Consider the following 27060-nt stretch of genomic DNA (forward strand, 5'->3'; position numbering starts at 1 on the left):
CCATCCTGGAGAAGGGGTTCAAGACGTCAGACCACAGGCAGTATGATTCTCCCAGAAAGGAACTTGGGAGCCGGCCTCTAAATTCTGGTACAGCTATCTGGGTGGGGAATGGCCCGGTCTACAAGGCCTGGAATCCCTCACGAACCCCACAGAGGCTGAGACATGATGGCTGGAGCTCCCCACTGAAAAGGGGACCCTGGCCTCCCTGTCTCCTCTCTGAGGTGCAGCAACAGAACAGGGCCAAAGAAACTCAAGCCACAGGAGCCAGTGCCTGGGCACAGGTACAAGAACAGCCTGAACACTGCCCACCACTGCATGTGCAACTCCTGGGCTTGTTTTGGTCTCACTGTTCCTGTGTGCACACAGCAAATCTGTTCCCACCTGTCAGTTACTGGGGGAGGGGTCTGGGATGGGCTTTACCCTTGGAGGAGAGCACTGTGCCCCGAGCAAACACTGGCGGAACACTGGGGATTCCATCCACCCTGGCTGCTGTGTTCTCCCCTCCCCTCCCCTCCCCTCCCCTCCCCTCCACCTCTCCTCTCCTCTCCCTTTTCTCCTCTCTACACAGTTCCCTAGAGCCTGGGTGTCTGCAGTAGTCTACGGCATCTGGGCCAAGCCTGACCCGGGTTGGGGACACCATATAAGCAGTACAATACTCTCTGGGAGCAATTGGAAAATTCCTCTGCCACTGACGATTCTGATCCAAGCCCCTCAGGATTCTGCCTGATGCCATATCCTCTCCCCCACCAGAGTCATCACAGCTCAAGGACAGGGCCTTAACACAGACACTGGCACTGCTCAGCCAGGAACACTGGCCTGGCCCCACAGGCACCCTGGGAATTCTGTGCCCCTAGCCATCCATCATGTGCAGATGAGGGTCTGATAAACCTGCCTTGTTGTCTCTCTACAAAACACGAGCAGTGGTTACCACCCAGACATACACCCACCAGTCCTTTGAGCTCTACCATAGCGTATGCATCATATTCTCCAGATTCTCAGTGGTCCTTTGAAGACCCCTTCTGATTAGTGTTCAAGTGTTTGATGTCACCATGGAAGGGACATAGGAGGAAGTCGCTGCCACTGGCACCAGCTCTAACCCTACACTGGGTGTTAACTGGACAAGGCTCCAATTTTAACATCGGTGCTACTGGAGGAGGCTAAAATCCTGCACTGGGTGTTCATCGAAGGAGGTTCCAGTTCCTGTCTGGAGGAGGCTCCAGTCCTGACCTCAATGCTCACTGGGTGAGGCTGCAATTCAGGCCTGGGTGTTCAAGGAAGGAGACTCCAATCCTGACCACAGTGCTCACTGGAGGAGGCTCCAGTGCTGACCTCAGTGCTCACTGGAGGAGGTTCCAATCCTGACCTCAGTGCTCACTGGAGGAGACTCCAATCCTGACCTCAGTGATCACTGGAGCAGGATCCAGTGCTGACCTCAGTGCTCACTGGAGGAGGCTCCAATCCTGACCTCAGTGCTCACTGGAGGAGGCTCCAATCCTGACCTCAGTGCTCACTGGAGGAAGCTCCAATCCTGACCTCAGTTCCTCACTTGAGGAGGTTCCAGTGCTGACCTCAGTGCTCACTGCAGGAGACTCCAGTCCTGACCTCAGTGCTCACTGGAGGAGACTTCACTCATGACCTCAGTGCTCACTGGAGGAGGATCCAGCCCTGATCTAGGTACTCACTGGAGGAGACTCCAATCCTGACCTCAGAGCTCACTGGAGGAGACTCCAATCCTAACCTCAGTGCTCACTGGAGGAGACTCCAATCCTGATCTCAGTGCTCACTGGAGGAGACTGCAATCCTGACCTCAGTGCTCACTGGAGGAGGCTCCAATCCTAACCTCAGTGCTCACTGGAGGAGGCTCCAGTCCTGATCTCAGTGCTCACTGGAGGAGGCTCCAGTGCTGACCTCAGTGCTCACTGGAGGAGACTCCAATCCTAATCTCAGTGCTCACTGGAGGAGGCTCCAATCCTGATCTCAGTGCTCACTGGAGGAGGCTCCAGTGCTGACCTCAGTGCTCACTGGAGGAGACTCCAATCCTGATCTCAGTGCTCACTGGAGGAGGCTCCAATCCTGATCTCAGTGCTCACTGGAGGAGGCTCCAGTCCTGATCTCAGTGCTCACTGGAGGAGGCTCCAGTCCTGACCACGGTGCTTACTGGAGAAGACTCCAATCCTGATCTCAGTGCTCACTGGAGGAGGCTGCAAGCCTGACCTCAGTGCTCCCTGGAGGAGGCTCCAGTCCTAACCTCAGTGCTCACTGGAAGAGACTCCAATTCTCACCTCAGTGCTCACTGGAGGAGGCTCCAGTCCTAACCTCAGTGCTCACTGGGGGAGGCTCCAATCCTGATATCAGTGCTCACTGGAGGAGGCTCCAAGCCTGACCTGAGTCCTCACTGGAGGAGGCTCCAGTCCTAACCTCAGTGCTCACTGGAAGAGACTCCAATTCTCACCTCAGTGCTCACTGGAGGAGGCTCCAGTGCTGAACTCAGTGCTCACTGGAGGAGGCTCCAATCCTTACCTCAGTGCTCACTGGAGGAGACTCCAATCCTGACCTCAGTGCTCACTGGAGGAGGCTCCAATCCTGATCTCAGTGCTCACTGGAGGAGGCTCCAAGCCTGACCTCAGTGCTCCCTGGAGGAGGCTCCAGTCCTAACCTCAGAGCTCCCTGAAAGAGACTCCAATTCTCACCTCAGTGCTCAATGGAGGAGGCTCCAGTGCTGACCTCAGTGCTCACTGGAGGAGGCTCCAAGCCTGACCTCAGTGCTCCCTGGAGGAGGCTCCAGTCCTAACCTCAGAGCTCCCTGAAAGAGACTCCAATTCTCACCTCAGTGCTCAATGGAGGAGGCTCCAGTGCTGACCTCAGTGCTCACTGGAGGAGGCTCCAATCCTGACCTCAGTGCTCACTGGAGGAGGCTCCAATCCTGACCTCAGTGCTCACTGGAGGAAGCTCCAATCCTGACCTCAGTTCCTCACTTGAGGAGGTTCCAGTGCTGACCTCAGTGCTCACTGCAGGAGACTCCAGTCCTGACCTCAGTGCTCACTGGAGGAGACTTCACTCATGACCTCAGTGCTCACTGGAGGAGGATCCAGCCCTGATCTAGGTACTCACTGGAGGAGACTCCAATCCTGACCTCAGAGCTCACTGGAGGAGACTCCAATCCTAACCTCAGTGCTCACTGGAGGAGACTCCAATCCTGATCTCAGTGCTCACTGGAGGAGACTGCAATCCTGACCTCAGTGCTCACTGGAGGAGGCTCCAATCCTAACCTCAGTGCTCACTGGAGGAGGCTCCAGTCCTGATCTCAGTGCTCACTGGAGGAGGCTCCAGTGCTGACCTCAGTGCTCACTGGAGGAGACTCCAATCCTAATCTCAGTGCTCACTGGAGGAGGCTCCAATCCTGATCTCAGTGCTCACTGGAGGAGGCTCCAGTGCTGACCTCAGTGCTCACTGGAGGAGACTCCAATCCTGATCTCAGTGCTCACTGGAGGAGGCTCCAATCCTGATCTCAGTGCTCACTGGAGGAGGCTCCAGTCCTGATCTCAGTGCTCACTGGAGGAGGCTCCAGTCCTGACCACGGTGCTTACTGGAGAAGACTCCAATCCTGATCTCAGTGCTCACTGGAGGAGGCTGCAAGCCTGACCTCAGTGCTCCCTGGAGGAGGCTCCAGTCCTAACCTCAGTGCTCACTGGAAGAGACTCCAATTCTCACCTCAGTGCTCACTGGAGGAGGCTCCAGTCCTAACCTCAGTGCTCACTGGGGGAGGCTCCAATCCTGATATCAGTGCTCACTGGAGGAGGCTCCAAGCCTGACCTGAGTCCTCACTGGAGGAGGCTCCAGTCCTAACCTCAGTGCTCACTGGAAGAGACTCCAATTCTCACCTCAGTGCTCACTGGAGGAGGCTCCAGTGCTGAACTCAGTGCTCACTGGAGGAGGCTCCAATCCTTACCTCAGTGCTCACTGGAGGAGACTCCAATCCTGACCTCAGTGCTCACTGGAGGAGGCTCCAATCCTGATCTCAGTGCTCACTGGAGGAGGCTCCAAGCCTGACCTCAGTGCTCCCTGGAGGAGGCTCCAGTCCTAACCTCAGAGCTCCCTGAAAGAGACTCCAATTCTCACCTCAGTGCTCAATGGAGGAGGCTCCAGTGCTGACCTCAGTGCTCACTGGAGGAGGCTCCAATCCTGACCTCAGTGCTCACTGGAGGAGGCTCCAATCCTGACCTCAGTGCTCACTGGAGGAAGCTCCAATCCTGACCTCAGTTCCTCACTTGAGGAGGTTCCAGTGCTGACCTCAGTGCTCACTGCAGGAGACTCCAGTCCTGACCTCAGTGCTCACTGGAGGAGACTTCACTCATGACCTCAGTGCTCACTGGAGGAGGCTCCAGCCCTGATCTAGGTACTCACTGGAGGAGACTCCAATCCTGACCTCAGTGCTCACTGGAGGAGGCTCCAGTCCTAACCTCAGAGCTCCCTGAAAGAGACTCCAATTCTCACCTCAGTGCTCAATGGAGGAGGCTCCAGTGCTGACCTCAGTGCTCACTGGAGGAGGCTCCAATCCTGACCTCAGTGCTCACTGGAGGAGGCTCCAATCCTGACCTCAGTGCTCACTGGAGGAAGCTCCAATCCTGACCTCAGTTCCTCACTTGAGGAGGTTCCAGTGCTGACCTCAGTGCTCACTGCAGGAGACTCCAGTCCTGACCTCAGTGCTCACTGGAGGAGACTTCACTCATGACCTCAGTGCTCACTGGAGGAGGATCCAGCCCTGATCTAGGTACTCACTGGAGGAGACTCCAATCCTGACCTCAGAGCTCACTGGAGGAGACTCCAATCCTAACCTCAGTGCTCACTGGAGGAGACTCCAATCCTGATCTCAGTGCTCACTGGAGGAGACTGCAATCCTGACCTCAGTGCTCACTGGAGGAGGCTCCAATCCTAACCTCAGTGCTCACTGGAGGAGGCTCCAGTCCTGATCTCAGTGCTCACTGGAGGAGGCTCCAGTGCTGACCTCAGTGCTCACTGGAGGAGACTCCAATCCTAATCTCAGTGCTCACTGGAGGAGGCTCCAATCCTGATCTCAGTGCTCACTGGAGGAGGCTCCAGTGCTGACCTCAGTGCTCACTGGAGGAGACTCCAATCCTGATCTCAGTGCTCACTGGAGGAGGCTCCAATCCTGATCTCAGTGCTCACTGGAGGAGGCTCCAGTCCTGATCTCAGTGCTCACTGGAGGAGGCTCCAGTCCTGACCACGGTGCTTACTGGAGAAGACTCCAATCCTGATCTCAGTGCTCACTGGAGGAGGCTGCAAGCCTGACCTCAGTGCTCCCTGGAGGAGGCTCCAGTCCTAACCTCAGTGCTCACTGGAAGAGACTCCAATTCTCACCTCAGTGCTCACTGGAGGAGGCTCCAGTCCTAACCTCAGTGCTCACTGGGGGAGGCTCCAATCCTGATATCAGTGCTCACTGGAGGAGGCTCCAAGCCTGACCTGAGTCCTCACTGGAGGAGGCTCCAGTCCTAACCTCAGTGCTCACTGGAAGAGACTCCAATTCTCACCTCAGTGCTCACTGGAGGAGGCTCCAGTGCTGAACTCAGTGCTCACTGGAGGAGGCTCCAATCCTTACCTCAGTGCTCACTGGAGGAGACTCCAATCCTGACCTCAGTGCTCACTGGAGGAGGCTCCAATCCTGATCTCAGTGCTCACTGGAGGAGGCTCCAAGCCTGACCTCAGTGCTCCCTGGAGGAGGCTCCAGTCCTAACCTCAGAGCTCCCTGAAAGAGACTCCAATTCTCACCTCAGTGCTCAATGGAGGAGGCTCCAGTGCTGACCTCAGTGCTCACTGGAGGAGGCTCCAATCCTGACCTCAGTGCTCACTGGAGGAGGCTCCAATCCTGACCTCAGTGCTCACTGGAGGAAGCTCCAATCCTGACCTCAGTTCCTCACTTGAGGAGGTTCCAGTGCTGACCTCAGTGCTCACTGCAGGAGACTCCAGTCCTGACCTCAGTGCTCACTGGAGGAGACTTCACTCATGACCTCAGTGCTCACTGGAGGAGGCTCCAGCCCTGATCTAGGTACTCACTGGAGGAGACTCCAATCCTGACCTCAGTGCTCACTGGAGGAGGCTCCAGTCCTGATCTCAGTGCTCACTGGAGGAGGCTCCAGTGCTGACCTCAGTGCTCACTGGAGGAGACCCCAATCCTAATCTCAGTGCTCACTGGAGGAGGCTCCAATCCTGATCTCAGTCCTCACTGGAGGAGGCTCCAGTGCTGACCTCAGTGCTCACTGGAGGAGACTCCAATCCTGATCTCAGTGCTCACTGGAGGAGGCTCCAATCCTGATCTCAGTGCTCACTGGAGGAGGCTCCAGTCCTGATCTCAGTGCTCACTGGAGGAGGCTCCAGTCCTGACCACGGTGCTTACTGGAGAAGACTCCAATCCTGATCTCAGTGCTCACTGGAGGAGGCTGCAAGCCTGACCTCAGTGCTCCCTGGAGGAGGCTCCAGTCCTAACCTCAGTGCTCACTGGAGGAGACTCCAATCCTGACCTCAGTGCTCACTGGAGGAGGCTCCAATCCTGATCTCAGTGCTCACTGGAGGAGGCTCCAAGCCTGACCTGAGTCCTCACTGGAGGAGGCTCCAGTCCTAACCTCAGTGCTCACTGGAAGAGACTCCAATTCTCACCTCAGTGCTCACTGGAGGAGGCTCCAGTGCTGAACTCAGTGCTCACTGGAGGAGGCTCCAATCCTGACCTCAGTGCTCACTGGAGGAGACTCCAATCCTGACCTCAGTGCTCACTGGAGGAGGCTCCAATCCTGATCTCAGTGCTCACTGGAGGAGGCTCCAAGCCTGACCTCAGTGCTCCCTGGAGGAGGCTCCAGTCCTAACCTCAGAGCTCCCTGAAAGACACTCAAATTCTCACCTCAGTGCTCACTGGAGGAGGCTCCAGTGCTGACCTCAGTGCTCACTGGAGGAGGCTCCAATCCTGACCTCAGTGCTCACTGGAGGAGGCTCCAATCCTAACCTCAGTGCTCACTGGAGGAGGCTCCAGTCCTGATCTCAGTGCTCACTGGAGGAGGCTCCAGTGCTGACCTCAGTGCTCACTGGAGGAGACTCCAATCCTAATCTCAGTGCTCACTGGAGGAGGCTCCAATCCTGATCTCAGTGCTCACTGGAGGAGGCTCCAGTGCTGACCACAGTGCTCACTGGAGGAGACTCCAATCCTGATCTCAGTGCTCACTGGAGGAGGCTCCCATCCTGATCTCAGTGCTCACTGGAGGAGGCTCCAGTCCTGATCTCAGTGCTCACTGGAGGAGGCTCCAGTCCTGACCACGGTGCTTACTGGAGAAGACTCCAATCCTGATCTCAGTGCTCACTGGAGGAGGCTGCAAGCCTGAGCTCAGTGCTCCCTGGAGGAGGCTCCAGTCCTAACCTCAGTGCTCACTGGAAGAGACTCCAATTCTCACCTCAGTGCTCACTGGAGGAGGCTCCAGTCCTAACCTCAGTGCTCACTGGGGGAGGCTCCAATCCTGATCTCAGTGCTCACTGGAGGAGGCTCCAAGCCTGACCTGAGTCCTCACTGGAGGAGGCTCCAGTCCTAACCTCAGTGCTCACTGGAAGACACTCCAATTCTCACCTCAGTGCTCACTGGAGGAGGCTCCAGTGCTGACCTCAGTGCTCACTGGAGGAGGCTCCAATCCTTACCTCAGTGCTCACTGGAGGAGACTCCAATCCTGACCTCAGTGCTCACTGGAGGAGGCTCCAATCCTGATCTCAGTGCTCACTGGAGGAGGCTCCAAGCCTGACCTCAGTCCTCCCTGGAGGAGGCTCCAGTCCTAACCTCAGTGCTCCCTGAAACAGACTCCAATTCTCACCTCAGTGCTCACTGGAGGAGGCTCCAGTGCTGACCTCAGTGCTCACTGGAGGAGGCTCCAATCCTGACCTCAGTGCTCACTGGAGGAGACTCCAATACTGACCTCAGTGCTCACTGGAGGAGGCTCCAGTCCTAAACTCAGTGCTCACTGGAGGAGGCTCCAATCCTGACCCGAGTGCTCACTGGAGGAGGCTCCAATCCTGACCTCAGTGCTCACTGGACGAGGCTCCAGTGCTGACCTGAGTGCTCACTGGAGGAGGCTCCAATCCTGACCTGAGTGCTCACTGGAGGAGGCTCCAATCCTGACCTCAGTGCTCACTAAAGGAGGCTCCAATCCTGACCTGAGTGCTCATTGGAGGAGGCTCCAATCCTGACCTCAGTGCTCACTGGAGGAGGCTCCAATCCTAACCTCAGTGCTCACTGGAGGAGGCTCCAGTCCTGATCTCAGTGCTCACTGGAGGAGGCTCCAGTGCTGACCTCAGTGCTCACTGGAGGAGACTCCAATCCTAATCTCAGTGCTCACTGGAGGAGGCTCCAATCCTGATCTCAGTGCTTACTGGAGGAGGCTCCAGTGCTGACCACAGTGCTCACTGGAGGAGACTCCAATCCTGATCTCAGTGCTCACTGGAGGAGGCTCCCATCCTGATCTCAGTGCTCACTGGAGGAGGCTCCAGTCCTGATCTCAGTGCTCACTGGAGGAGGCTCCAGTCCTGACCACGGTGCTTACTGGAGAAGACTCCAATCCTGATCTCAGTGCTCACTGGAGGAGGCTGCAAGCCTGACCTCAGTGCTCCCTGGAGGAGGCTCCAGTCCTAACCTCAGTGCTCACTGGAAGAGACTCCAATTCTCACCTCAGTGCTCACTGGAGGAGGCTCCAGTCCTAACCTCAGTGCTCACTGGGGGAGGCTCCAATCCTGATCTCAGTGCTCACTGGAGGAGGCTCCAAGCCTGACCTGAGTCCTCACTGGAGGAGGCTCCAGTCCTAACCTCAGTGCTCACTGGAAGACACTCCAATTCTCACCTCAGTGCTCACTGGAGGAGGCTCCAGTGCTGACCTCAGTGCTCACTGGAGGAGGCTCCAATCCTTACCTCAGTGCTCACTGGAGGAGACTCCAATCCTGACCTCAGTGCTCACTGGAGGAGGCTCCAATCCTGATCTCAGTGCTCACTGGAGGAGGCTCCAAGCCTGACCTCAGTCCTCCCTGGAGGAGGCTCCAGTCCTAACCTCAGTGCTCCCTGAAACAGACTCCAATTCTCACCTCAGTGCTCACTGGAGGAGGCTCCAGTGCTGACCTCAGTGCTCACTGGAGGAGGCTCCAATCCTGACCTCAGTGCTCACTGGAGGAGACTCCAATACTGACCTCAGTGCTCACTGGAGGAGGCTCCAGTCCTAAACTCAGTGCTCACTGGAGGAGGCTCCAATCCTGACCCGAGTGCTCACTGGAGGAGGCTCCAATCCTGACCTCAGTGTTCACTGGAGGAGGCTCCAGTGCTGACCTGAGTGCTCACTGGAGGAGGCTCCAATCCTGACCTGAGTGCTCACTGGAGGAGGCTCCAATCCTGACCTCAGTGCTCACTGGAGGAGGCTCCAATCCTGACCTGAGTGCTCATTGGAGGAGGCTCCAATCCTGACCTCAGTGCTCACTGGAGGAGGCTCCAGTCCTGACCTCAGTGCTCACTTGAGGAGGCTCCAGTGCTGACCTCAGTGCTCACTGGAAGAGACTCCAATCCTGATCTCAGTGCTCACTGGAGGGGCTCCAGTCCTGACCTCAGTGCTCACTGGAGGAGGCTCCAATCCTGACCTGAGTACTCACTGGAGGAGGCTCTAGTCCTGACCTCGGTGCTCACGGGAGGAGGCTCCAGTCCTGACTTTGGTGCTCAAGGAGGAGGCTCCAATCCTGACCTCAGTTCCTCACTGGAGGAGACTCCAATCCTGACCTCAATGCTCACTGAGGAGACTGCAGTCCTGACCTCAATGCTCACTGGAGGAGACTCCAATCCTGACCTCAGTGTTCACTGGAGGAGACTCCAATCCTGATCTCAGTGCTAACTGGAGGAGGCTCCAGTTCTGACCTCAGTGCTCCCTGGAGGAGGCTCCAGTCCTGATCTAGGTACTCACTGGAAGAGTCTACAATCCTGACCTCGGTGCTCACTGGAGGAGACTCCAATCCTGACCTCAGTGCTCACTGGAGGAGGCTCCAATCCTGACCTCAGTGTTCACTGGAGGGGCTCCAGTCCTGACCTCAGTGCTCACTGGAGGAGGCTCCTGTCCTGATCTAGGTACTCACTAGAAGAGACTCCAATCGAGACCTCAGTGCTCACTGGAGGAGGCTCCAATTCTCACCTCAGTGCTCACTGGAGGAGGCTCCAATCCTGAACTCAGTCCTCACTGGAGGAGACTCCAATCCTGACCTCAGTGCTCACTGGAGGAGACTCCAATCCTGACCTCAGTGCTCACTGAGGAGACTGCAGACCTGACCTCAATGCTCACTGAGGAGACTGCAGTACTGACCTCAATGCTCACTGGAGGAGACTCCAATCCTGACCTCAGTGTTCACTGGAGGAGACTCCAATCCTGATCTCAGTGCTCACTGGAGGAGGCTCCAGTTCTGACCTCAGTGCTCCCTGGAGGAGGCTCCAGTCCTGATCTAGGTACTCACTGGAAGAGACTCCAATCCTGACCTCAGTGCTCACTGGAGGAGACTCCAATCCTGACCTCAGTGCTCAGTGGAGGAGGCTCCAATCCTGACCTCAGTGTTCACTGGAGGTGACTCCAGTCCTGACCTCAGTGCTCAGTGGAGGAGGCTCCAATCCTGACCTCAGTGCTCACTGGAGGGGCTCCAGTCCTGACCTCAGTGCTCACTGGAGGACGCTCCTGTCCTGATCTAGGTACTCACTAGAAGAGACTCCAATCCTGACCTCAGTGCTCACTGGAGGAGGCTCCAATTCTCACCTCAGTGCTCACTGGAGGAGGCTCCAATCCTGACCTCAGTGCTCACTGGAGGAGACTCCAATCCTGACCTCAGTGCTCACTGGAGGAGACTCCAATCCTGACCTCAGTGCTCACTGGAGGAGGCTCCAGTTTTGACCTCAGTGCTCCCTGGAGGAGGCTCCAATCCTGACCTCAGTGCTCACTGGAGGAGACTCCAATCCTGATCTCAGTGCTCACTGGAGGAGGCTCCAGTTCTGACCTCAGTGCTCACTGGAGGAGGCTCCAATCCTGACCTCAGTGCTCACTGGAGGAGACTCCAATCCTGATCTCAGTGCTCACTGGAGGAGGCTCCAATCCTGACGTCAGTGCTCACTGGAGGAGGCTCCAATTCTCACCTCAGTGCTCACTGGAGGAGGCTCCAATCCTGACCTCAGTGCTCACTGGAGGAGACTCCAATCCTGATCTCAGTGCTCACTGGAGGAGGCTCCAGTTCTGACCTCAGTGCTCCCTGGAGGAGGCTCCAGTCCTGATCTAGGTACTCACTGGAAGAGACTACAATCCTGACCTCGGTGCTCACTGGAGGAGACTCCAATCCTGACCTCAGTGCTCACTGGAGGAGGCTCCAATCCTGACCTGAGTACTCACTGGAGGAGACTCCAATCCTGACCTCAGTGCTCACTGGAGGAGGCTCCAGTCCTGACCTGAGTGCTCACTGGAGGAGGCTCTAGTCCTGACCTCGGTACTCACTGGAGGAGGCTCCAATCATGACCTCAGTGATCACTGGAGGAGACTCCAGTCCTGACCTCAGTGCTCACTGGAGGAGGCTCCAATCCTGATCTCAGTGCTCTCTGGAGGAGGCTCCAGCCTTGATCTAGGTACTCACTGGAGGAGACTGCAATCCTGACCTCAGTGCTCACTGGAGGAAGCTCCAGTCCTGACCTGAGTGCTCACTGGAGGAGGCTCTAGTCCTGACCTCGGTGCTCACTGGAGGAAGCTCCAGTCCTGACTTTGGTGCTCAAGGAGGATGCTCCAATCCTAACCTCAGTTCCTCACTGGAGGAGACTCCAATCCTGACCTCAATGCTCACTGAGGAGACTGCAGTCCTGACCTCAATGCTCACTGGAGGAGACTCCAATCCTGACCTCAGTGCTCACTGGAAGAGACTCCAATCCTGACCTCAGTGCTCACTGGAGGAGACTCCAATCCTGACCTCAGTGCTCACTGGAGGAGGCTCCAAACCTGACCTCAGTGCTCACTAGAGGAGGCTCCTGTCCGCATCTAGGTACTCACTAGAAGAGACTCCAATCCTGATCTCAGTGCTCACTGGAGGGGCTTCAGTCCTGACCTCAGTGCTCACTGGAGGAGGCTCCAATCCTGACCTCAGTGCTCACTGGAGGAGACTCCAATCCTGACCTCAGGGCTCACTAGAGGAGACTCCAATCCTGACCTCAGTGCTCACTGGAGGAGACTCCAATCCTGACCTCAGTGCTCACTGGAGGAGGCTCTAAACCTGACCTCAGTGCTCACTGGAGGAGACTCCAATCCTGACCTCAGTGCTCACTGGGTGAGGCTGCAATCCTGACCTCAGTGCTCACTGGAGGAGGCTCCAATCCTGACCTCAGTGCTCAATGGAGGAGACTCCAATCCTGACCTCAGTGCTCACTGGAGGAGACTCCAATCCTGACCTCAGTGCTCATGGGAAGAGACTCCAATCCTGATCTCAGTGCTCACTGGAGGAGGCTCCAGTGCTGACCTCAGTGCTCACGGGAGGAGGCTCCAGTCCTGACCTCAGTGCTCACTGGAGGAGGCTCCAGTCCTGATCTAGGTACTCACTGGAAGAGACTCCAATCCTGACCTCAGTGCTCATTGGAGGAGACTCCAGTCCTGACCTCAGTGCTCACTGGAGGAGGCCCCAATCCTGATATCAGTGCTCACTGGAGGAGACTCCAATCCTGATCTCAGTGCTCACTGGAGGAGACTCCAATCTTGACCTCAGTGCTCACTGGAGGAGACTCCAGTGCTGACCTCAGTGCTCACTGGAGGAGGCTCCAATCCTGATTTCAGTGCTCACTGAGGAGACTGTAGTCCTGACCTCGGTGCTCACTGGAGGAGGCTCCAGTCCTGACCTCACTGCTCACTGGGTGAGGCTCCAATCCTGACCTCAGTGCTCACTGGAGGGGCTCCAGTCCTGACCTCAGTGCTCACTGGAGGAGGCTCCAGTCCTGACTTCAGTGCTCACTGGAGGAGGCTCCAATCCTGACCTCAGGGCTCACTGGAGGAGACTCCAATCCTGACCTCAGGGCTCACTGGAGGAGACTCCAATCCTGATCTCAGTGCTCACTGGAGGAGACTCCAATCCTGACCTTAGTGCTCACTGGAGGAGACTCCAATCCTGACCTCAGTGCTCACTGGGTGAGGCTCCAATCCTGACCTCAGTGCTCACTGGAGGAGACTCCAATCCTGACCTCAGTGCTCACTGTAGGAGACTCCAATCCTGACCTCAGTGCTCACTGGAGGAGGCTCCAATCCTGATCTCAGTGCTCACTGGAGGAGGCTCCAATCCTGATCTCAGTGCTCACTGGAGGAGACTCCAATCCTGACCTCAGTGCTCACTGGAGGAGATTCCAATCCTGATCTCAGTGCTCACTGGAGGAGGCTCCAATCCTGATCTCGGTGCTCACTGGAGGAGGTTCCAATCCTGACCTCGGTGCTCACTGGAGGAGGCTCCAGTCCTGATCTCAGTGCTCACTGGAGGAGGCTCCAGTCGTGACCTCAGTGCTCACTGGAAGAGGCTCCAGTCCTAACCTCAGTGCTCACTGGGTGAGGCTCCAATCCTGACCTCAGTGCTCACTGGAGGAGGCTCCAGTCCTCACCTCGGTACTCACTGGAGGAGGCTCCAATCATGACCTCAGTGATCACTGGATGAGACTCCAGTCCTGACCTCAGGGCTCACTGGAGGAGGCTCCAATCCTGATCTCAGTGCTCACTGGAGGAGGCTCCAGCCCTGATCTAGGTACTCACTGGAGGAGACTGCAATCCTGACCTCAGTGCTCACTGGAGGAGGCTCCAGTCCTGACCTGAGTGCTCACTGGAGGAGGCTCTAGTCCTGACCTCGGTGCTCACTGGAGGAAGCTCCAGTCCTGACTTTGGTGCTCAAGGAGGATGCTCCAATCCTGACCTCAGTTCCTCACTGGAGGAGACTGCAATCCTGACCTCAATGCTCACTGAGGAGACTGCAGTCCTGACCTCAATGCTCACTGGAGGAGACTCCAATCCTGACCTCAGTGCTCACTGGAAGAGACTCCAATCCTGACCTCAGTGCTCACTGGAGGAGACTCCAATCCTGACCTCAGTGCTCACTGGAGGAGGCTCCAAACCTGACCTCAGTGCTCACTGGAGGAGGCTCCTGTCCGGATCTAGGTACTCACTAGAAGAGACTCCAATCCTGATCTCAGTGCTCACTGGAGGGGCTTCAGTCCTGACCTCAGTGCTCACTGGAGGAGGCTCCAATCCTGACCTCAGTGCTCACTGGAGGAGACTCCAATCCTGACCTCAGGGCTCACTAGAGGAGACTCCAATCCTGACCTCAGTGCTCACTGGAGGAGACTCCAATCCTGACCTCAGTGCTCACTGGAGGAGGCTCCAAACCTGACCTCAGTGCTCACTGGAGTAGACTCCAATCCTGACCTCAGTGCTCACTGGGTGAGGATCCAATCCTGACCTCAGTGCTCACTGGAGGAGACTCCAATCCTGACCTCAATGCTCATGGGAAGAGACTCCAATCCTGATCTCAGTGCTCACTGGAGGAGGCTCCAGTGCTGACCTCAGTGCTCACGGGAGGAGGCTCCAGTCCTGACCTCAGTGCTCACTGGAGGAGGCTCCAGTCCTGATCTAGGTACTCACTGGAAGAGACTCCAATCCTGACCTCAGTGCTCATTGGAGGAGACTCCAGTCCTGACCTCAGTGCTCACTGGAGGAGGCCCCAATCCTGATATCAGTGCTCACTGGAGGAGACTCCAATCCTGTTCTCAGTGCTCACTGGAGGAGGCTCCAATCCTGACCTCAGTGCTCACTGGAGGAGACTCCAGTGCTGACCTCAGTGCTCACTGGAGGAGGCTCCAATCCTGATTTCAGTGCTCACTGAGGAGACTGTAGTCCTGACCTCGGTGCTCACTGGAGGAGGCTCCAGTCCTGACCTCACTGCTCACTGGGTGAGGCTCCAATCCTGACCTCAGTGCTCACTGGAGGGGCTCCAGTCCTGACCTCAGTGCTCACTGGAGGAGGCTCCAATCCTGACCTCAGTGCTCACTGGAGGAGGCTCCAGTCCTGACTTCAGTGCTCACTGGAGGAGGCTCCAATCCTGACCTCAGGGCTCACTGGAGGAGACTCTAATCCTGACCTCAGGGCTCACTGGAGGAGACTCCAATCCTGATCTCAGTGCTCACTGGAGGAGACTCCAATCCTGACCTTAGTGCTCACTGGAGGAGACTCCAATCCTGACCTCAGTGCTCACTGGGTGAGGCTCCAATCCTGACCTCAGTGCTCACTGGAGGAGACTCCAATCCTGACCTCTGTGCTCACTGGAGGAGACTCCAATCCTGACCTCAGTGCTCACTGGAGAAGGCTCCAATCCTGATCTCAGTGCTCACTGGAGGAGACTCCAATCCTGATCTCAGTGCTCACTGGAGGAGACTCCAATCCTGACCTCAGTGCTCACTGGAGGGGACTCCAATCCTGATCTCAGTGCTCACTGGAGGAGGCTCCAATCCTGATCTCGGTGCTCACTGGAGGAGGTTCCAATCCTGACCTCGGTGCTCACTGGAGGAGGCTCCACTCCTGATCTCAGTGCTCACTGAAGGAGGCTCCAGTTGTGACCTCAGTGCTCACTGGAAGAGGCTCCAGTCCTAACCTCAGTGCTCACTGGGTGAGGCTCCAATCCTTACCTCAGTGCTCACTGGAGGAGGCTCCAGTCCTGATCTCAGTGCTCACTGGGTGAGGCTCCAGTCCTGACCTCAGTGCTCACTGGGTGAGGCTCCAATCCTGACCTCAGTGCTCACTGGGTGAGGCTCCAATCCTTACCTCAGTGCTCACTGGAAGAGACTCCAATCCTGACCTCAGTGCTCACTGGAGGAGGCTCCAATCCTGACGTCTGCTCACTGAGGAGACTCCAAACCTGACCTCAGTGCTCACTGAGGAGGGTGCATTCCTGACCTTGGTGCTCACTGGAGGAGGCTCCAGTCCTGACCTCAGTGCTCACTGGGTGAGGCTCCAATCCTGACCTCTGCTCACTGAGGAGACTCCAATCCTGACCTCAGTGCTCACTGGAGGAGGCTCCAGTCCTGACCTCAGTGCTCACTGGAGGAGGCTCCAATCCTGACCTCAGTGCTCACTGGAGGAGGCTCCAGTCCTGACCTCAGTGCTCACTGGGTGAGGCTCCAATCCTGACCTCTGCTCACTGAGGAGAGTGCAGTTCTCTCCTCAGTGCTCACTGGAGGAGGCTCCAGTCCTGACCTCAGTGCTCACTGAGGAGAGTGCAGTCCTGACCTCTGCTCACTGGAGGAGGCTCCAATCCTGATCTCGGTGCTCACTGAGGAGAGTGCAGTCCTGACCTTGGTGCTCACTGGAGGAGGCTCTTGTCCCGTACTAGGCGCTCACTTCTAGTTTTGGAATTAGGTTGTCCCAGGAGGAATGGACAGGTCAGATGTCACCCCCGGATGTCTTGTGAGGCAGGACACAGACATGCTGGTGAGGAAGGCCGATCAGCTGAAGTCAGTTGGTGGATGCTTCCAGAACAGGACCCACCCAACAGCAGATGGGTGTTGGTTTGCCTGCCAGCCCCACACCAGAAGCCACCTGACAAGGAGCTGTGGAGAAATTTCTAGGTCGCTGGGAGGTGCACAGGCTATTTTTACCGAATCACTTTTATAGGGAGTCCAGAGGTGTCCTCTCTTCCTGCCAGACCACTGCTGCGACTGATAGCAAAATCTGTCATCCAAAATGGGAGAAATAGTTCAATAGAAACCAACCATAAAACTGTGCTGAATTATACTATACATTTAGACTTGGAGGTCAGTCCTCGTCAGAACCTGACAGCCTGGTTCTCCCCACCATCCCACGATAACTTTGTCAAGGCATTGGCATCAAGAGAAGGCCAGGGCCTATGCCAGGGAGGAGTTTGTGCAGGAGCAGGGGGCCTAAAGACCCTACACCCACGGTGGGAACAAACCCCCTCCTGCCACAGTCTGTGGAGACATGAGCAGTGGACAGAGCTCAAACTTTGAGCCCACCCTTCCTGTTTCATCTCAAATAAAGAACTCTAACGACCCTGCAGATGTTTTTGTTAGCTTTTTTTTGGGGGGGGGGAACCAGTCCTGGGCTTGAGCTCATGGTCTGAGCACTGTCCTTGGGCTTTCTCAAGGCTAGAGCTCTACCACTTGAACCTCAACACCACTTCTGGTTTTTTCCAGAAGTGGTACTGAGGAACTGAACCTGGGTCTTTGTGCACGCTAGGCAAGCACTTCTACTACTAGGCCAAACTCCCAGCCCCACTCACACTTATTTTTCTTACTATAATTCACTTCTAGTGGCAGATGCAGAATGTCAGAAATTGAAGGCAGAAATATAATAAGCTTTCAAAGCATACACAAAGCAATCACACCCTAATCAACCATAGGATTAGAAAGCTTTTTATTAATAAGCAATTTTACACAATTCCTTACAAGTCCAATGTCAGTAACCACAGAACAGAAAATCCTCAAGGCCACCAAGGCCTGAGCAGCCCCTGCCCAGGTCCTTACCACAGGGCCTGCACCTTTCAGAACAGCCCCGAGGCCCTGCACCTCCCAGACCACAGAGCCCTCAGACCTGGAGCCATCACGGCCACTTGCCTCATACTAGGAAAAAAGCTGCACTCGCTTGAGCTTCCTAGTTATGCTTTGGGCTCTTGCTGAGTGTCTCCCTGTCTATGTCTGTCTCTGTCGCTCTCAGTAGAAGCAGAGTCCTTTTCTGAAAGGCCACCTCAGGTGGGGGCATGTGAACTGTTTCCATGTGTCCAGCCACAGACGCAGGCATGTGGTTCTTGAATTCTGGGGAACAGAGGCTTCCTTGTGGCACATACCGTGGGTCTGCGAGGTCTTCTGCTCCCCTGCAGGGACACTGCCCACTGGCTGGCGTGGCCTAGGGGGGTCGATGTCTGCCTTCTCGGGTGTCCTTGAGGCAGGAAATCCTCCTGAGAGTATCTGTCTCCCAAGCTGGCATCAGCCTGTGCCCTACACCTGAATCTCAGGCTATCCACCATGATGGTTAGGATCAACACCCCTGAGGGTCCCTGCCCTGGCCCTCCTGCCTGCCTCACCCCACAGGTCCACCCGTGCTTGCCCCAGGCACAGTGGAACCTTACCCACTGGAGGCAGTTCCATTCTAAACACCCTCAGCTGCACACAGGCAGCCAGGATGCTCCCGGCACAGCCTGACCTCATGGCTGAGCCTCTCTGGACTGCCAGACACCATTCAAGCCCTCGGTCTGCAGGTCAGATACACCCTCCTTTGTTCCCTAGGAATGAGAAGGGACAAGGCTGCAGCCGGCTGGGTTAGCAGGGGAGGTAGCTATCGGTTATGAAAACTGGGGAGTCAGTTGTATCAGCAGAAGCAGAGGTGCAGACAACACTCACTCATCTCAAGAAGAGGCCACTTTGGGGGCAAAACTGTCTGTGCTCAGAGGCTTCCAGGCAGTGGCATCTAGAGCCTCTGCCACCGTCTGCCAGGAGGTGAACGTGTGTGTGTGTGTGTGTGTGTGTGTGTGTGTGTGTGTGTGTGTGTGTGAACGGGGGAATCAGATCACATTCACCTCTGCATACCTGAGGGTCACACTGTATCTAGGGACCAAAGACGTCTTTCCCCTGCTCACTTTCCCCTGTTCCTTCCTGCCTCAGTGGCTGAGCTTCTGTGTGCAGCCAAGTGTGAAGGGAGGAGCAGCTCTTCCTTCCTTCTGTCCTTCCACCTTCCTTCCTTCCTTCCTTCCTTCCTTCCTTCCTTCCTTCCTTCCTTCCTTCTCTCCCTCCCTTCCTCCATCCCTCCCTCCCTTTCTTCCTCTTTCCTTCCTTCCTTCTTCCCTCTCTCTTCCTCCTTTCTGTCCTTTTCCTTTCTTCTTCTTTCCTCCTTCCTTCCTCTCTTCCTCCCTCTCTCCTTTCTTCTTCCCTTTTCCTTACCTCCTTCCTTCTTCTTTCCTTCTTCCTGCTTTTGCTTCCCTCCCTCCCTCTTCCTTTCTTCTTTCCTCCCTTCCTCTCTTCCTCCTCTCCACAGACCTCCCTCTAAAAATGCACGAATAGCTCTGATTTGATGTTGAGACAATATCACGAGCCCCCGCCTTTCTTCAAGGTCATCACCCACCTGTGGCCTCTCAAAGGCCGGCCCTCGTCAGAGCCCACCCAGCCATGTCAGGGCCTCTCGGAGTACAGGTGGTGGGGCCACGTCGCAGGAGGCAGGCACAGTGTCCTGCTCAAGGTGTGCTGGGCCTCCTTCCAGTCCCAGAGCCCTGCTGGCCTTGTGTAACGGGATGGTGCTGGACCTGGTGTCCAGCAGCCCTGCCATGAGGGCTGAGCCCTTGCTGAATCATGGGTAACCACTTGGTCCTGCCCCCCAGGACGGACAAGTGCCCACATGCCCTGGACAGACAGCTGGTAAGAGAGGCAGAGCTGATGTGAGCCAGGCACATCGATGCACGTCTCCTGTGCTGCTTAGCATGCCTTCTTCAGAGGTAGGAGATCCAATGATCAGCCACAAGAGATGACCCCCTCCCCAAAATATCCCATCATGAAGCAATACGCTTTTCATATCCGCTGCCCACTGAAGCCTATTGATGTCCATCAATACCACTGATGCCCGCAGATCCCACTGATGCCCACTGACGGGCAGAGAAGATGGTGCCTCCCACGGCAGAAGGGTCCCACTTGAAGGGTCTCCTGGACACCGGCTGCCATGGACATCCCAGCAGGCCACACAGGGTGGGATGGGCAGTATGCTGTGGTCTGGGTGCCCACTGATGCTCACTGATGCCCACTGAGGCCCACTGATGCCCACTGATGTCCACTGATGCCCACTGAGGCCCACTGATGATCACTGAGGCCCACTGATGACCACTGATGTCCACTGATGACCACTGAGGCCTACTGGTGTTCACTGATATCCACTGATGACCACTGAAGCCCAGTGATGTTCACTGAGGCCCCCTGATGCTCACTGAAGCCCACTGATGTCCACTTATGCCCACTGTTGACCACTGAGGCCCACTGATGATCTCTGAGGCCCACTGGTGTTCGCTGATATCCACTGAGGCCCACTGATGATCACTGATGTCCACTGATGCTCACTGATGTCCACTGATGTCCACTGAGGCCCACTGATGATCACTGAGGCCCACTGATGACCACTGAGACCCACTGATGTCTACTGATGACCACTGAGACCCACTGATGTCCACTGAGGCCCACTGATGATCACTGATGTCCACTGATGCCCACTGAGGCCCACTGATGATCACTGATGTCCACTGATGATCACTGATGTCCACTGATGTCCACTGAGGCCCACTGATGATCACTGAGGTCTACTGATGTCTACTGAAGCCCGCCAATGACCACTGAGACCCACTGAGGCCCACTGATGATCACTGATGTCCACTGATGTTCACTGAGGCCCACTGATGATCACTGAGGCCCACTGATGATCACTGAGACCTACTGATGTCTACTGAAGCCCGCCGATGACCACTGAGACCCACTGAGGCCCACTGATGATCACTGATGTCCACTGATGTCCACTGAGGCCCACTGATGATCACTGATGTCCACTGATGACCACTGAGACCCACTGATGATCACTGAGGCCTACTGATGTCTACTGAGGCCCACTGGTGTTCACTGATGTCCAGCGATGACCACTGAGGCCCGCTGATGCCCACTGATGATCACTGATGACCACTGAGGCCCATTGGTGTCCATGGGTGCCTGCTGGTGCCCACTGAGGCCCTCCACCAGTGGACTTACTTTTCCTAATTTTCCTTCCTCAGTGTGGGTGGGATGAAATAGTCACGCAGAGCTTTTTTTTATTAGGTCGGGAGTCAGAGAAAAGAAGGGGAATGCACTGGAGGGAGGGACAGGTGGGGTGGATTGGAACCTGGCTTCCTTCTCAGCACCAGGGGCCCAGAGCTGAGCAAGTGGGGTGGAACGGAACCTGGCCCCCTTCTCAGCATGAGGGCCAAAGCTGAGCAGGCAGATGCCCTCTGAGGGCCACCCACACAGCTGCAGCATGTGAGAGTGTGTCCCCACAATGCCACCATGCCATGACATCTCCCATTGTACTCACCGTCACAGGAAGTCCAGAGCCAAGAGTGGTCATCCATCCCTACAGGATCCCCAGGGTCCATCGGGCCCAGGGTGACCACAGGTAAGCTTCCCAAGCCTGTACAGTCACCTCCAGCTCACCTCTGACCTCTGCACTTAGGGCACGCAGGGCCTCTCTGGAAGGAGGGGGAAGTGGCCAGGCCTGGCTCCATGTCCTGTGGGATCAGGGACCCTCAGGGAGCCCACAGGGGACACGGGGACCAGGACCTCAGTCCCCGGGGAGCCCACGGGGACACGGGGACCAGAACCTTAGTCCCCAGGGAGCCCATGGGGACATGGGGACACGGGGCCCAGGACCTCAGTCCTCAACACCCATTAGCCCCAACCCTGGTCTCTAATATTCACAGAACCAGTTTTATTCAAGGTGAAGAAATTCATTATGAGCTTTCTCTAAAACTGCCCCAAGAAATGGAATTAGAGGAGAAACACTTGCCCATTTTTGACAGATTAAATGTCAAAATATCAAATAATATTTCTGCTAACCTGCAGACCCTAAATTAATCAGTACAAAAAAGTGATTAAGCACAGGGAGGCCATAAACCATGCCTGCCAAGGTAACATTTAAAAAACAACACAAAGGAGTTTCCTGATCTATCAGAATTTCCCACTGGTGGGGTGTCCCAGCCTGCTGGGCCGGCAGCAGTGACCGTGGGCACTGAATACAGCACCTTCCACCAACCATTCAAGAGGCGCAGCCCCCCGGCCCCGTCCCTTCTAATCACCCACTGCCTCCAGGTCTGCCTCCAGCTCCTTTCTCCCCATCAGAGCTCGGATGGAAGCCAGGCTCACGGCGATGCAACTCACACACACAGCTGGTGGCGTTAGTTCTGTCTGAAAGCCCCAGGAGGACACACTCAGATTTCCACCCCCTGAACTCGAGAGAGGTGTTGTGGAGGGCATCTGTTTGTGCCAACTTGTGACAACAGCCACAGAAAATTAGCACCTGTGGCATGCGTTAAAACACAATCAATTCCTCCTTCCTGGGGAGAAGCTTGAGACCAGGTCAGTAGAGCTTTGCCTGCCAGCTTGGCATCTGCTGAGAGTGCCTGCCTAAGTCAGCAGCTCTTTCCTAAGCCTCTGAGGGGGAGGGGGTTCTGTGCAGGACACCGACGTCTTGTCACATGCTGTCCTGCACGGCCATGCCTGGTCAGGTGCCTCAGACGCCCTCACTCACAGAGGTGTGGGCAGTATTGTCCCTGCAGCCAGGGCTGGCCTCTGTGCTCTTCCTGCACGGCATGCCCGCGCTGTCTGGGTGAAGTGTTCTGGGCTCTTCCGTGCTCTCTGCTTCACCTGGAGTCAGTGTCGGGGAATCGGGATGGCTTTGTGTGATGACCTCTCTGTGTCAGGGCCAGGAAGCGTGTGTGCATAGGTGCATGTGAGGGAAAGGGGTGTGTGTGCACATGTGCACTTGCATGCCTGTATATCGCTGCCATTTGTACATATTGGCGCAGTGCATGTTTGTATGATACATGCATGGGCAGGTGCGCACTCCTGTGTGTGTGTGAAAGTGCATGAGCATCTTCTGTGCACACACGTGGATTTGCGTATCCATGTGTGCACACATGCATATGTGTACATGTTGTGTACATGCACATATGACTCTGTGTGTGTGCGTGCGTGTGTGTACCTTTGCTCGGCCAGACATCTGCTTCCCTTCCCTTCCCACTGTGAGCCTATGACAGTCTGCCGTCTGGAGCGTGTGTGCCCCTCCCTTCTCCCCACCAGCTACCCTGGAGGCGGCTCTCAGGGCCATGGCGGCCTGGCTGCCTCCTCCGGGGAGAGCTGTAGGCTCGTGTGGGAAAGCAGCTCATAGTTTTCCTTAGACACAGTGCTGATCGCCCTGAAGAATCCCATGGAAACCAGGATGCCAGCGGCCCTGCCCTTGGGTCCGGGGGGAGCAGGCGAGGTGGGAGAAACAACCTGTCCATACCTCAGGCGAGGGGGGTGCCAGAGAGGAGTCGCATGAGAAGAGAGGGGATGGGGGCAGCTGTGGGCCTGTGCGTTCAGGGAGGTACTGGCCATTATGAGCATTACGACAGCAAAGCAGCTGTTGAGTGTGGTTGTCTCTGGCTGCTGCAGGCCTGTGCTCAGCTGTCCTTTCTGGCCCGAGGCTGGGGCCCGGTCAGTCCACCTAGAGCCTGCAGGTGGGGGTCCCTCACCCCAAGTTCCCCTCCTAACCCCAGCCAGGAGGCAGGGCCAGGCATCCACGGGCGTCTGGGCTTGAGCCCTTCTGCACTGTCCACTGTGGTGGCAGGAAGAGCGGCCAGCAGCCCTCAGTGCCCCTACCTAGGCCCTGCAGTGTCCGGCCTGGCTCTGCAAGCACTTTGGGGTCCAAGCGTCTTTCAGGAAGCCCCCGGGCCGGCCAGCTCGTCTTCTCACACTCCTCTCGGGAGTAGGGAGGTGCAGTCCTTCTGCCCTGTCCGCGCCTGCTGCCGCAGGCCTCCACATCCTCTCCACGCTGAGCCTCGCCTTGGGTTCTACGACCAGCCTGCCCAGCTGGCACTGAATGCAGTGTGTCTGGAGCGCGGGCGCTGCTCCGACATCTGCATCAACCTGCCCGCAGCTTCCCAAGGTCTTCTTCCCTTACCGCGGTCGAAGCCAGGGTCGAGGTGGCATGTGTGGAGGGGACAAGGGGAGGTCTCTGCTCCTCTGCAGCGAGGCTTCCGGGCCACATCCCCCGTGCAGACAGGCCTGCGCGGCTTTGAATGGCTTGAGGAGAGGAAGGTACTGACACCTGACAAGTTTTATTGTTACATGTGCCTGTCCGGCTGCAAGCACTTGTTACACAATGCAGGCCGAGGTGTTTGCTAAGTGCAAGATGGACTCTGCAAAAAGATAGGGCAAAGAGGGGGAGAGGGAGGGCAGAAGAGCTGGGGGGAGGAGGTACAGAAATAGGAAACCAGGGGGGAAGAGCAGACGGAAGAGTCTGTGGGGTGAGCACGGGCCCCCCACGACTGCCCGTGTCACCAGCCGGCTGCCACCACGTCCACTGCAGGTGTGAGTGGCCTCACTGGCCACCAGAGAGCAGAGCTTTTTCTGCATGGCACTCGACAGGAAGGGGCTGGTGAGCAGGGCACTCGACACCCCGGGCAGGGGACAGGGAGGGGCTGGTGCCGGGCTGGTGAGCACGGCGAGTGGGAGGTGGAACGGGGTTTCTCAGCCAGGCTGGCTCTTCTTAGGATGGGGGACACTGGGCAGCAGTGAGAACCCCAATGCCCGCCTGTTCTGGAGGGGCCGTGAGGCCCCGAGCTGTGTCCCTGCCCGAGGCCCCAGCTCCTGTCCGGGGCAGCTCCGGGGGTCACGAGATGGGCAGCCATGGCGTTGAGGACAGAGTGGGGCACGCGGGCCCCTTAGGAGGGGTAGCGCGGTTCACAGGTCCCTGGTCCCTGTGCTTTGGGTGCTGTGAGGACTTGGGGGACCTCCGGTCGTGTCAGGACCCAGGACGGAGCTCGTTCCCTGCCGTCGGCTTCCCGGGTGGCTCGCGGCATCACACCTCGGTAGAGATCTGAAGGACGGAGGGAAACGGGGCTGGGAAGGGAGTGGAGGACACAGATGTGCGGACGCCTGGAAGGTGAGGAGGAAAATGGACGGGAGGAGCTTTGAAGAAATAAGGGAACCATTGTTTCCCCTGAATTTGATGAAGTTGTACATTTACAGATCCAGAAAAGCCACCAAAATACCAGGTGGAATAAATACAAAGAAGACACAACTAAACACAGCACAATCAAACTAAGAACCACAAACAAAGAGGAAAAAAATTGGGCCGGGAGTTTGGCCTAGTGGTAGAGTGCTTGCCTAGCATGCATGAAGACCGGGGTTTGATTCCTCAGTTCTACATACACAGAAAAAGCCTGAAGTGGTGCTGTGGTTCAAGTGGCAGAGTGCTAGCCATGAAAAAAACCCAAGGACAGTGCTCAGGCCCTGAGTTCAAGACTCAGGACTGGCAGAGAGGAAGAAAGCAAGCAAGCAAGCAAGCAAGCAAAGAAAACAAAAGAAAAGAAAGCAAGCCAGGAGCAGTGGCTCACACCTGTCAACCTAGCTGCTCAGAAGGCTGAGATCTGAGGATTACGGTTCAAAGCCAGCACGGACACTAAAGTCCGTGAGACTCGTATCTTTAATTAACCACCAGAAAAATGGAAGTGGCCCTGTCCCAAGGAGGAAAGCAGCACAAAAGCTGCCTTACTGGAACATAGGAGTGTGTTTAATGATCCAAGAAAGATCGTCACCCACACCTTTTAAATGTATTATGAGCAAACATGACCACCGAGCACGGAGCTACGGAGCTACGAGCAGACATGGGCGCTGGATTGCGCCCGGGGCTCTGGGGTCCTGGACACAGGAGGCATTGCAGCCTGCAGGGAACATGGCCGCCCCTTTCTCCACGCACCAGGCCTGTTGCCCGGCCACTCCAGACACCACAGAGAGCCAGGCAGGAGGAGCGACCTCACTCACGGTGAAGGGCAAATAAAAACCCTGGTACAGATCAGGTTGAGGATAGCAAATTTACATCTATAAGATGGGTAACAAAAAGTGCTTACATTTTTCTTTTCTTTATTTTCCCAGTCTTGGGGCTTGAGCTCAGGGCCTGAGCACTGTCCTTGGGCTTTCTCAAGGCTAGAGCTCTACCACTTGAGTCACAGCACCATTTCTGTATTTTTTTCTATGTATGTGGTACCGAGGAATCGAACCCAGGGCTTCATGCACGCTAGGCAAGCACTCTACCACTAGACTAAACTACCGGCCTTACACTTTTCATTTTCAATCACTCTCAATTTATAAACATCTTTATTCGGTTTTCACTTTGGATTGGGGGAGTGGATCATTTAAATTCTAATTCCAGTAGCTCAAAATACCAGGACTGTTATTCTTGCCCATTTTTTTTTCTTGGAATGGATCAAAAGTTCCTTGCCAAAAGAAAAAATAATCATAATAAATAATGAATACAGAGAAAATACTAATGCTTAATTTTTCAGGCTTCCATGAATATTTCAGCAAATAATAGAAAGGTCTCTTCAGTTTCAACAAGAAGGCTGCCAGGGTGCAGGGAAGACCGCGTGCTTCCTCCCCCCGCCACGGTGTCCCTGGTGAACATCCACACAGGAGCGACGTCCACACACGGGTTCATGGAACACACTCATGAGCACACACGCCCCTCACCCTGTCCTGAGCTCAGCCTGGCCCGTGTGAAGCTCTGCCTGTCTTCCAGTGAGCTCACCCCTCCTCAGGCTGAGCCAGTACAGAGATACAGAGAACAGTCAAAGCATCCCACGGCACTCGCTAGCACCACCCACGGCTCAGCTACCAGCACGGCTACCAGTGTCTAAACGTGAAAAGTGGGGCCCCGGTCACAGGCCCGAGGCTCTGCTTCTTCTGAGCAGATCCAGGCCAGGGCTGTGTCTGGCCTTGTCACCATCCACGGAGGAGCATGGCGGCGGCGGCGTGTGCCCCAGGGCTGCACTCACACACTCTTCCCCTGCAGGCCCACGGGGGTGACACTGGGCCCGGGGCCCTGCTCACTCCAAGGGGCAGGAATGTCTAGAAAATGGACTGCCTGTCTATCAGGGGTGTGACATCCACCATAACGCAGTGCAGGCCTCATCCCAGACATGCTTCCACAGCGACCTGTCCCAAACACACCACTACATCCACACCTACCCCAATACCACACATACCTACCACATCACACCACATCACACCACATCACACCACATCACATCATCATCATCATCACATCATCATCATCACCATCACCATCATCATCATCATCATCATCATCATCATCACCATCACCATCATCATCATCATCATCACCATCATCACCATCATCATCATCATCATCATCACCATCATCATCATCATCATCATCA

The sequence above is a fragment of the Megascapheus bottae genome, chromosome 15, assembly GCF_031878675.1.
Source record: "Megascapheus bottae isolate mThoBot1 chromosome 15, mThoBot2.hap1, whole genome shotgun sequence".
NCBI lineage: Eukaryota > Metazoa > Chordata > Mammalia > Rodentia > Geomyidae > Megascapheus > Megascapheus bottae.